Below are 13,073 nucleotides of genomic sequence, written 5' to 3' on the forward strand. Positions count from 1 at the left end.
TTAAAATTGAATACTTTGCCTGTTATGTTTGAACATTTTATCAATTATTTAAGCTTGTGCAGACACTTTCAAAGTTTTACAGAAAGAAGAGTTTTAATAATAGGGCTGAAATACTTACATGGTTTGAAGAGTACGTCCTGAAGTTTGCATTGGTAAGTTACAAGTGTTCTATGTGTGACCCTTTTGTAACACGACAGATATCAATGCGATAGTGCAGTTCTCCCCAAACGCGACTTTTCCCATTGCACAGACAAGTTTTCTCAAATGTCTTCCTCCAATCGTAGATTGGCTTCCTTGTGAGTTGTGAGTGGTTGTTTACCATACCGCCTAAAACGACGCTGCACGATAGTAACAGAATTTGTTTTGGCAAATTCAATCATGCAGAAAGCCTTCTCCACCTTGCTAGCGGCCATAATGCTCGACTTACGTCAAGGGTGTTCACGTGATGCTGACGTCACGAAGATAAACCCAAAGCGGAGGTCGTAAACTTGAAGAATTTCTCTATGCATCAATGTATCCTTATAAAAATAATGAACATGTAAGATCTCAAATCCCAAACGAAATAATGCGTAAGTTATAAACGGAAATGAGAATAACTAGTCCATTTTATTGTTAGTTGTAGCACCCTAAGATAACAAATTAGGAGGCAAACTCACGAAATTTGATGTATTTAAGTATATTGTGAGAGCTGGAGTATGTCTTACATAACATTAAACATTAACATTAAACGTCATTCTAAAGGAAAAATGTTAAAAACATATTTGTAAATTTTCCAGAGTCTGTTATTTTTCCATGTAAATAATAAATCAAAATAAAAGGAAAGAGTATTAGATTTTCTTCTTACATTGTAAAAAATATGCGACAGAGCTGCCACCAAAAGTGGTGGTAACAAGACATCCTTTTTTATGTTAATGCGCCGGCCCCCGTGGCGGAGTGGTTAACACATCGCGCAACGGCGCCAGGGGTCGAATCCTGGCCTGAGAATGGATGTTTGTGAGTGTATATTCATTAATTTCATCATATCATCATCACTCATCCTCATCTTCGCAAATTAGCCAAAAGCGGCACAAGAAGCGAAGTAAAATAAACATATAAATCTCTTTTTGGTGTCAATGCGGAATTGGCGTTGTTTAACACAATTTTTAGTGTTCTGTTACACCATTTGACGTCACACCAAGTATGGAGGTCTCTTTAACACTCGATTAGGTGTTGTGTTACACCAAGTACGGTACGGTGTTACACCACTTTTGGTGACAACTCAGTTCCATATTTTTTAGAACTAATTTTGAGGCAAGCTTTTTAATGTTGCTACTTTTTATTTCATCATCATATTTCTTTCTTGTAAATTTCAGCAAAATTTTCCATATGAATTATCAATTTAATGAAAATTACTACTCATCTCTGTGTTATAACAAACAGCACTAGCAAATTTGTAACGCCTGATCCTTAAAAAATATCTAGTGAAAGTTGAAGGTGGGAGAGGGCATCGCAATGCTTCGTCAATAGGGTAAGTGGGTGTGGAAATTGCAGTTTGCTTAGGTTCAAGGTCATTTGACTTCGTCGCAATTGTTCGTCGTAAATAAATAAAGTACTTTGTCACGGCTGTTGAACTCTAAGACGCGGTTGAATACATTGGCGGTAACCAAGTACAATGACGGTATCAACAAACTAGTATCACTCTATCATAAGTGCTTGAATGGGTATGGCGAATATGTGGAAAAGTAGAGTAAGGTATGTAGTTTCTGTAGTTTGCACACATAATTGTCGTTGTGTTCACCAAAACGTTCCTTTTTTCTGGATGTCCCTCGTACATACACGTAATTTTATGTAACCCCCCCTAAATCAGATTCAGAAACGTTCTTGCGCGTCTAAAAAGGGTTTGTAAAAATCTGACATGACATGCTAGAAAAACGAGAATATGAACAGGTAGTAGTAGTGGTGGACTTGTAATGCATATAGAGAAATAGAGTTCAAGGAGGGTCAGAAATAGAAAATTGTACTATTAGGATGGTGTATTTAAAAAACGGGACCTCGTTTCATTCTGTTTAAAAGTGTGCACGCGCTAGCGTTCGTAACCTTGAATGACGTTGAGATAAATACCCTTCATAGAATATTTTCATTGAAATATACACTTTGAAAACTACAAAAAGTTGCGCTGGGTTGGCAACCTTGTTTTCAATTGATGCTTGCAAGAGCGATGGTGTCAACCCCTGAGTAAAGTATTAGGGTGGGGGAGGTTTTCCTCTCTCTCCTTCCACCTTACCCTCTATCCCCGAAGCTATCTGGGGATGTTATTAGGAAAATCTGCGGGCTGGGAGATGGTTTCTATCGATCGGTGACGTCATAAAGGATGGGGAGGGAGGGGAACCCTGAAGAGAAAGACCAGGCCAGGAGCAGTTTTGCTGAAACTATTGAAAAAATATGTTCATCTTGAGGCCTTACAAAATGATCGAAGTAATATGTATGAATGTGTAATTCTGCCCTGTAATAAAGTCAAATGTTTTCTATTGTATTTATTTGTGTATATGATTATTTACTTTACTTTATTATTCCTATTTTCGCGTGAACTGAAGTGATGAAAAATGGACGATTGAATCACCAGGATCGATTGAACTGTGCCAAGCAGCAAAGATAGGGTGATGAAAAATGGATAGCGCAGATAACTGACCTAGATTCAGTCAGGTTCGCCTGAACTGCGCCAAACCACTAACATGCCTGCTTTCAAGTTGTCTTTTAGAGCACATATAAAGGGAATTCATTACTTTCTTATCAAAATGAACCAACGAGATAAGAAAAAATGACCATTCGAATTCGAGTCCGAATAGCGATTGGCCCAATCTAAATGTAAAGAATTCCAGAGTTTCATATATATAGGTATATATAGCACGAAAGCTGATCGGGATTTTAACCACAGTTTAAGAAGAGGTCACGAAGAACTTAAATGTAAGCCCAAGGGAACTCCATTCGGGAAACCTTGATCGATAAGGAATTCTATAGATTTCAGAAAATAGATATTCAAGGTCGAGGTGGGATAAGTTTTTTCACCTAGAAGAAACTGATCAAGAAGTAATAAAGCAAGTAGAAGTTTCATTGGAAAAAAAAATCCCACTGAAAATTGTCAGCCTTTGAAAACATTTTATTTTAATCCAAAATTTCAATAGTTTGTGTTCTTGCCTCTCTGAAAAACTCATCTTGGTTAGAATTTCATGACGGCAGTGACATCTATACAAGATTTTAAAATTCAGCTATTTATATTATTCCTTTATTTGGAAGATTTTTGACCAAGCCAGTGTCCACGATGCTTTAATTAGAGTTATGAATGAATGTGTGATTTTACGTTCTTCCTTTGTGAATGTCGTGTTCTATAATGATGTTCTGATTTCAAACTTCTAGTGCCACATAGGCAATAACGCGTATCTTGACAGTACCCAAAACCAAAGAGTAGATTTCCCCTGCAGTCTGGGAATAGATGTCTGTGTTAGTGTTATTGATAATCAAGTAACTAGCGCCACAGCGGCCAAATTCGAAATTATAATTGAAGCTATTTTACTTGCAGGATTTGGGAAGATCTCTTTAGTTGGATTCTAATTGGTTTTGTGTGAACGGAGCGGTCACAGTTTCTTAATCAGCGTTTGTTGCGAAAGATGTGCATGGATGAAGTCAGTCGAATTGGTAAGTACTTCAATTAGAATATTATATTTAAAATCTTCATGACACTTATTTTAAAATATAAAATTCTTTATAAAGCGAGCTACACTACTAAATTATATCATTAATTGAACTTGTTCTTCTGGAACTCTTGCAGAATTATGTTGGGAAGACATTTCAGGCGCTGGTAATACGACCTTGCTTAATGGAATTCTATTTTAGCTGCGTTACTATTTAAGTCAACTGAATAAACTCAAACAATAATTTAATAACAATTTCCCATAACATTTTAGATAATTATTGAAACGTATGTGAAGTTACTTCAGTGACATTTTTAAAAGCCGAACTTTGAAAAACTTTCGATTGCCGCATTTATTAACCACACTCCTTGAACAAAAAACTAATTACCATCTGATACTACATCCTGAATTTGAAGCAGCGAACAAATTGAAATGTAAAACATAACAATCCTCTAATCGAATACTAAGGTAAAGAATTTTATACGGTTTCTCATTTTCCGCTGCCAATTCACAAATACCAACTTGTAGTATGAAACAGTGCTTAGAACGACTGAAAAATAGCCGCATATGGTCAGAAAAAGATCAAACTCTGTGTTTTACGAAAGGGTGAAAGGTAATGAACCACGAACATGCCATTAGAAGCTTTCCAACAACCATTATAAATGCTCACGTGCAAAAACATACGTCCTAAATCGTTGCCACTCTAAAGGTTACGATATTGTAGGTCTTGCTGCACTTACAAACTCGTCCATCCACTTCACCATCTGTTAAGCAAGCCAAACAGATAAGGCTATTGTTGTTAAGTTTTCCTAAGAAATGTTCCGTGGAAATTCCTTTGTTCGTAAAACTGTCTGTGTTTCACAAAAAAGAGATAACACTGCTGTTACTGCCGTGAGAGGTGCTGGTTCATGAATTCAATTTCACAATCATTTCCTTCATATAATTCATTATCTTTTCTCCCTTGTTGAATACGCCGCACCCACTACACCGGTTGCTTTTGCCTTTCACCTCCAGCAGCGAGTGTTTTTTACAGTGACTCTCGCATTCTCAGCGTACACTTTTATTGGACTTCGTGACTTGAATGAAAACAGCCTGGTAGCTCATGTTCGTGTGCCGAAGCACGTCTAAATTTACAAGGGCGTTTGCAAATCAATAATAACGACAGTTGTTTGTCCACGGTTGTGGTTTTCCATTCGGTGATTGTGGCATATTTATTAGTGTACGCCCAATCGAAGTCCGATTAATGAAAGCAGACAAGAGATGCCGAAGGATGTTTTTCTACCTGTCCTTTGACGTAACCTCATTTCTTATTTGGCACAACACAATCGTTTAGTTGCAAGAAGAAGAAAAAGAGTGAATGACTAATGATCATTCGAATTGACTGTAAAGTGATTCGCGTTTCCAATCTTCAATCTACAGAGATGAACGATAGCATGGAAAGGGGTTTTGTAATGTTTCTGCTTGTCTACGTCATTTCTCTCTCCTTTAATAGAAGTAGCCTTCAACAACAAGAAAGGTTTTGTCCTTGTTTGAGAATTTATTACAGCCGCGTGGAGTGCCTTTGAGTCGAGTTAATCCGCCTTGCTTGGAAGTCTTTCGAACTGCTTTATACAACCACACGATGCACAGTTGCAAAAATATTGTGTTCATTCTTATCCCCATAACATCTAAATATACCGTCTTAATGTGCAGCGCCTCATGGCGCAGTGGTAGCGTCATCGACTTGTAATCAAGGGGTCCCGGGTTCGATACCCGGTGGAGGCACATAGTGGTTCTGATCCCACTTTAAACTGTATGTCCAGTCCCGATTAGCCTTTCATTGCATAAAATGGGCTTAAAACAACAATTGAATGAATAAATGAAAAGCTTTGGGTGCGTCGTCACTTATGGCCATTTTGCACCTATCTATGTAAACGGGGAAATCTCCCCTTAACTAAAATTCTGACTGAAAAATTAAAATAGGGGACGTAAAAAAGTCCCTTGGAAAAAATTTAAAGTGCAAGTTTGTAAAGAGACCTGCACAACACTTTAAAAAGTCAGAATTTGTAAAATGCTTGCTCACAGACGGTGGAAGATACCAACTCTTCGCAAAAATGTCAAAACGTTGGATAAAACGTACAGTTTTACAATCAATGTAGAGGGCCCAGACTATTTGGAATTTTATATTACATACCTTGTGAACCAAACTAACTATACTGACATGAGGAACTATTAAATGTTGGTTGACATTTTGTTATGAATGCAGAAGAAATTCATGCTAAAAGATACAGACCTATATTTGATTACTTTACAGCAGGCGTGCCCAAATTGTTCATATGCAGGGTCGGTAAAGCCGATTGGTAAAGCAGACTCTTCGCGGACCAATCATGTTCTACTTATACACAAAATATATTACCACAGAATAAATTTAGAATTTTTGTAAGTACTAAGTCGGGCCACATACAACACCTTGGTGGACCGGCCCCGGGTGTTACCCACGGGCCGTAGTTTGGGCGACCCTGGTTTTACTGGCAAAGTACTTGTGATGGGTACATGGTAGGAATAAAAGGTCAAATAAACAAACAATATCTTACTGCGAATCGAACTCAAAACCTATATTTCACAGCTTACTTCGTCCACACCCAAATTGAAGTGCACACTTTAAAATTGAAGTGTAAGTGCTCTGTACGCTAATAACTTTCCTCCATCATTATTATTATTATTATTTAATAATACAAGAGGAATACTTGAAAATGGAATACAATGTTTAAGAAATGTTAATAAGTATTCATTAGCTCATTAAAAATTACTTGTTTTGACTAGTAACTAAATTTAAGTATATTAGGTTAGCAAAATAACACAAAGAAATTCAAATTCTGGTAATACATTTTCTCTTCTGGAAGCCAACCTCATTCTCTGTAGGATAGGTTATGTATTTATTCTTGGACATTCTTAAATTGGAATGTAGATTCCCACAGAAGCACAGAACTTTCACAGTTCTTTTCTCTATTGATTGAAGTTCGTTCCTGAGATAATTTTCCCATTCGCTTGCTTCTTGATGTATAATTTCATGCGTAAAATTCTTCCAAAAGCAGCTTTATTATTCGTTTGTCATGTCAGGTATAGTCTACCTATATGTAATGAGTAGGGAGCGGAAGTTGATGAAATGTCATCTTTTTTCTGACATCTCGGATACGATGGGCATGAACTATACACAAATTACACTTGGTCTAGAACCCAAAAAAGGTAATTTTAAAGTGCATTTTTTTGCATTTTTTGCCAATTTTCAGGTTTTAGGTCATTTTCCCTGATTTTCGGCATTTTCCCGTCATTTTTCTCAATATTCGGTGTATTGTTTCGTCATTTTTGTCACTTCTTTCATTTTGGTAATATTCTTGAGTCTGGCTGACAACAGAAGAAGTTTCTCGTTTGACAACCTCCGAAAGACAATGGTGGTGTACTGCAACTCTCTTTAAGGTAAGTGGCCTCGCCGATGGCGTAGTGGTAGCGTCCTCGCCTTGTAATCAAGGGGTCCCGGGTTCGATACCCGGTGGAGGCACATAGTGGTTCGGATTCCACTTTAAACTGTAGGTCCAGTCCCGATTAGCCTAACTGTGCAAAAGTGGACTTAAAACACCAAATCAATCCAATCCAATCTTTAAGGTAAGTGGAAAAAATCGTTAAATATTTAGAAAGTGCTTGTATGTGAGATATTTCAAACAATGTCTGATGTTAAAAATTACTTTTCCGACGTACTTTTTCCAGGGGGGCCGTGCCTATGAACCCTTTCCCGGATGCGTCCCTGATTTTGGTTTCCCTATTTTTTATACAATTTGTTAAATTTCTTAACAAAAATTGTCTCATGTGGATCGTGATAATTTCTTCTTCTTTACAGTGCCACAGAAACACACCACACTACATCACCAGGCAAAGATGCGGGAAATTAATGCATTTCACACCAATTCATTCAGTGTATACGACTTTTTCATTAATTTTTTTAAAAATTATTCGGTTGTTTCCATTGGAAATCCTCGTTGCATATGTTAATTGAATGTACATGTGGTATCATTTGGTGTCTTTGTTTTTTGAAAGCAAGATTGCATTTTGTTTAATTTCCTTTTCATTTCAATTTTTAACCCGAAACTAACAAGTTTAATGGTCATTTATTGCATTTTTTACGTCATTTTTCCCAATTTTTAGGACATTCTATAGGTCATATACCTATATTTTTTAGGTCATCAACTTCAACTTCTGCTCCCTAGTAATGAGGCTACTTATTCTTACTTTTTAATGTGTTGTGTTTTTATTGGATTGGATTGGATTGATTTGGTGTTTTAAGTCCACTTTATGCACAGTAAGGCTAATCGGGACTGGATCTACAGTTTAAAGTGGGATCCGAACCACTTGTGCCTCCACCGGGTATCGAACCCGGGACCCCTTTGTTGTGTTTTTATTGTCCCTTTACAACTTTGCACTTTTAATCTTTACTAAGGGGCTTTCTTTCCCCTAAAAATGGGGTTACAACTTCCTCCGAAATTTTGAAAAAATCAAAATGTTCAAACAAAAGCAGCAAAGAACAAGGGAAGAAAAACAACAATGCCCCCCCCCCCTCCTTTGCTAAATGACCTCCGATTACCATTTCTGTCTTTGAGTAACTCAAAATGAAGTTGACAAATGGTAATTGCTAAGTATTTTGTATCCCGCTCTCCTAACAAGTCCGAAAATATTACTGTGTACTCTAGTAATTTCAAAATATCAACAGAATGTGGAACGCCCACTCTGCATGAAAGAAAAAAAATCGTTACTGGTTTCACTCAAGTGCCATAATAGAGTTACCAATGTATCTAGTACCTTTATGAATTCCAGCTTAAAACCTGTAAATATGCTACATTTACCGTTGTTACAAATTTTGTGACGCTTCCATTTCGTTTCTTTCGCCTTCTAGACTACGTCGCTTACATGAAATATTATACAGTTAAAAACGCATTTTCGAGTGATGCGATTAAATTGCTGACATTTTCGTTTCTTCGTTCTACTAAAATGTAGTTCAGACAAAATATGAGCAGAACTTGAAGCTCTGTCAAGATAGAGAAAATTGGGTTTATGTCTACAATCTTGAAACGTGTGGACTGATTGTCCGGTACTCCAACGTATCCATAAGGTATCGAAATTTCAGCACATGGGCGTCCGGAAAGGGGGGGGGCGTGCCCCCCCTGGAAAATGAAAGTCAAACAAAAATTATATATTCCACACATATAATTTCATTTCAGCCACATTAATATGTGTTAATTATTGCACGAACATGATAAATTCAAATTTAAACAATGTTTTTTGAGGGAACAACACTATTATGGGGGAAAATGTGCCTTGTTCCCCCCTGGAAAAAATACCTTCCTTGCCCCTCCCTAGAAAAAATCCTGCGGACGTCCATGGCTCGGAAGCTACAAATTTGCAGCAGTCATTGTAGTCAAAATATCTGTGAATTACGCATTAAATTTTAAACGTTCTATTGAACATTTGTGGCCCAATAAATGCCCAAACATTACTGAGTTTAGCGCACCTAACATAGGAAAATTCCACTCGCCATCTTGATTCGATTTCTTGTTATTTAGCGTCGCTTTTCTTCAACTTTTGGCTCATCGCGATGAGTGATGATATGATGAAATTGATTAAGGGACACTTTAAAGAACACCCATGCCCAGGCCGCGGCCATCTTGGAACGCGTCATCCGGTTTCACTCAATGCGGTAGCTTCGCGCTCTAAGGAATCTTATTACAGGAGCAATTTTACCGAAACTACTAGATATATGGTAGTTGCGGTCGTCACACAGTTTGTGATGATAAAAGTAAAGTTAAGGTGTTTCAGGGGTGGAGGCAATTCATTCCTCTACTCTCTCCCCTGTTATCTGCAAAGGTGGTAACAATTTGGAAACTTTTGTGATGCAATAATACCTGCCAAAAGAGATATTTTTTATCATCCTCTTATCAGACCAGTGAGTTTAGCTGACAGTAAAAATATGCGGTATTAAGTAAGTCAAGAAAACATTGATTGGCTGATTAATTTATGTGTACCATAATATATATGTTGATCAGAGCGGAGAGGATAATAGGTGGAGGATAGAAAATAGCGCGCACACACCCACATACACACATGTAGTCAAAATAAGACTTGGTCCTGAGCCCCCATATATGATGAGAAGAGATGGTAAAGTTCTGCCCCAAACCCCAAACCTAAACTCGAAAACCCGCTACATCTCTGGCCTCTGCCAGCAACGAGTATTTCGACAATTTCTCTCTTATCGGAAAACCGCTATGATATTCCAAATTCTTAAAAATTACATCTATTTAGAATTCCTCCCGGAGCGTTCAAGTGAATCTTCGCGTGTTTTGCTTTCTCCGTTGTCTAGATAAGGGGTTCTCAACGTTTTTGGGCCTGCGCCCCCCTTTGCGTCCACAAATTAGTCCACGCCCCCTCCCTCTAGGCGTAATGAATTATTGATGTACAAAACTGTGCTGTTAGGGTTAATAAATCTAACTCAAATAATATTTTATAATGCTTTTATTATTTATTTATTTATTATAATATATATTATAATTTATTATAATAAATCTTACTCAAAGAATATTTTATATTTTTTTTATTATTACAGATATTAAAAGACTACTACTAATACTTGTTTTGTTGATAGAACATTTTCATTAATTAAAAAATTGCTTAATAGGCCTACATTACAAAGGATTCTGCCCTCACTGCAGTTAAAATTTCAAGCTACTTCATTTGGTTTTATTTCTTAAGAACACAATTAATGAGATGGCTGGCATTGTTTCTCTTTCACAAGTTTTTCCAACAGAGATGCAGAGGAATCTAGCGATATCGGGGCAAACTATTTAGATATAGGGCAGTGTAAATAAGACGTGTGTATGAATGCTGTTACATCTAGGGGTGACAGAGAGAATTATTTGCAGAAGTTTCTTTTCTGAGACCTACCCAAGGGGTTTGTGTTTGTCACAACTTTTTTTTGGTAATTCATGTAGGCTAGCCTATATATTTTTCATTGCTCACCGCGCCTCCCCTGAAATTCTCCAACGCCTCCCCGGGGGGGGGGGCGACCCCCAGGTTGAGAACCCCTGGTGTAGATAGACAACAGCGAAAGAAAACCGAACGAAATTCACTGCGCATGGAATGCTCTAGAAGGAATTCTAGACAGTTTTAATTTTTAAGAATTTGGAACATGGTGGTTTAGAAGATAAGGGATGGATTCATTAACTTTTTCGAAAATTCCTCCCCCTTGTAAATGTGGAACTTTGTTATTTACATTACTTTCTTCAAATTTTGGTTGATCGCGATATGAATATGAATTGAAAGGAAGATTTTTTTGGAAAGGGTTGATGTTGACAAGACCCAGGCTTAGGAGGAAGTTTCTCAGTTCTGTTGATTTGATTGATTGATTTGTTTGATTCATTTTACTTCGCTTTTCTGATACATTTGGCTAATCGCGAAGATGAGGATGATTGTGATAAGACGAAATGGATGAAGGCAGTGGCGGCGTTTAGTGGGGACAGTTGCACCCCTACTTTTCGTCACTTTTGCTCGCGCACTATGCTAAATCTTATCTACAAAGGGAAATATACTGTCTTTGCCCCCCCTGGTTTTGGAACCCAATCGCCGCCACTGGATGAAGGGACAATCACAATCATATATGGACGACCCAACACGAGCTCGAGATCCAGGTGCCAGAGCCTCCCTAGTCCAGGGTTACGTGGTAGAGAGGTTGTCATTTGGGTGGGTCTAGATAGGGATACCCCTTACACCCTGCCCGAAGTTCTTATGGATATATGCAACGCCCTCCCCTTTGTAAACATCCATCACGTATTCAGAATTCGAAAACAGAGCAGCGATTTCAAACAATAGGATACTAAACTTTCTTCTGAGGGATAGAAGTTGCAGTGACTCCTGCAGACAAAGAACCAAAAGACGTTTCCCTCAAGTTGAAAGTTCCATATTATTTTCCGCACCACAACCGCTCCTTCCAAATGTCAGTCAGCTAGCCCGTAGGCTGCGTCGCTGAATAGCGAAGGCTAGTAATTACTGTTATGTCCACGAAGCACCTGCGTTTATGTCGTTGCGTAATAAATTGTTATTCCTTCCAAAGCTTTATTGTCTCCCCACGTAATTCATTGCATAATAAGGCCCCGCGCAACGGTCTTACCGGCGTGTAAGCCAAACCGAAATGTAATTACAATCTCCCAGTCTGCCTTTCGACAAACTGGCATTATCCCCACCCGCACCCTCTTCTCTTCCCCTTTGCGGTCGATCTGTGCGCGGTTTTACTTTATTATCTCCTCTGGACCTCGGCTCATGTTTCGGTCTGCTCGGAAACAGGTTTTCCTGTCTCTCTCAGCTGTGCAGTGTAGCTGTCCAATTGAGTTTGATAATTCCCCTGTTATTACTTGCTGCAATGAGGTGGTTTTTCATTTGACCACGGCAGATAATAAAAATAGCTTGCGTCGGAGGAATGCACAAGGCAAAATACATTGTGTCGACTCCTACGAAAAGGATACACATTGCAATTAGCTATAATAAAATGAGACACTGACACACAACAGCATCGGGAGATTAGGGGTCCACCAGACGCGCCTTATTTAGTCAGTGCATCGAATCTACCACAGCCGAAACACGGAAATTATGCAGTTTCTTAACTTCCTTCTTCATAATTTCACCATTTCTTAGCTTTTCCGTTTCCGTCTCCTAACATTCTAGAAATAAAATTTAAACGTTTGCAAGGTTTCCTGGCTTTCTTTCAAACGTCACACTTTCCAGGTTTTCCTTGTCTCCGTTGCCCGACTTTCCCTGCCTGAAACTTCCCCGTTTCCCACTTTTCTCTGCCTCAGACGTCCCCGTTTCCCTGTTTTCCCTGCCTGAAACATCACCGTTTTCCTGTTTTTCATACATGAAACTTAACCGTTTCCCGGTTTTCCCTACACGAAACTTCACCATTTCCCGGCTGTCCCTGCCTGAAACTTCACCGTCCCACCTTCCTCTGCCTTAGACGTCACTGTTTCCCCGTTTTCCCGGCCTGAAACATCACCGTTTTCCGTTTTCCGGTTTTTCATTCATGAAACTTCATCGTTTACCACCTTCCTCTGCCTCAGGCGTCACCGTTTCTCTACTTTCCCTGTCTGAAAATTTATATTTTCCCTGCTTTCCCTGCCTAAAACTTTATCGTTTCCCTGCTTTCCCTGCCTAAAACTTCACCATTTCCCTAATTTCCTTGCCTGAAACTTCACTGTTTCCCCGTTTTCCCTGCCTCAAACATCACCGTTTTCCTGTTTTTCATACATGAAACTTCAACGTTTCCCACCTTCCTCTGCCTCAGACGTCACCGTTTCCCTGCTTCCCTTGCCTGAAACTCCACTATATCATGGC

General features: G+C 38.6%; 1 protein-coding gene across 1 annotated transcript in view; it reads left to right on the forward strand.

The window, feature by feature from the left end:
• The first annotated feature begins 3,562 nt into the window (after positions 1-3,562).
• Positions 3,563-13,073, forward strand: part of LOC145998787 (uncharacterized) — a 166,998-nt gene continuing 157,487 nt past the window's right edge. Inside the window, exon 1 of the mRNA XM_083135380.1 lies at positions 3,563-3,672. The gene's annotated coding sequence lies outside the window, so the exon portion shown is untranslated. The remainder of the gene's footprint in view (positions 3,673-13,073) is intronic.

This window comes from Lepisma saccharinum, chromosome 14 (assembly GCF_977018435.1).
Source record: "Lepisma saccharinum chromosome 14, izLepSacc3.1, whole genome shotgun sequence".
Lineage (NCBI taxonomy): Eukaryota > Metazoa > Arthropoda > Insecta > Zygentoma > Lepismatidae > Lepisma > Lepisma saccharinum.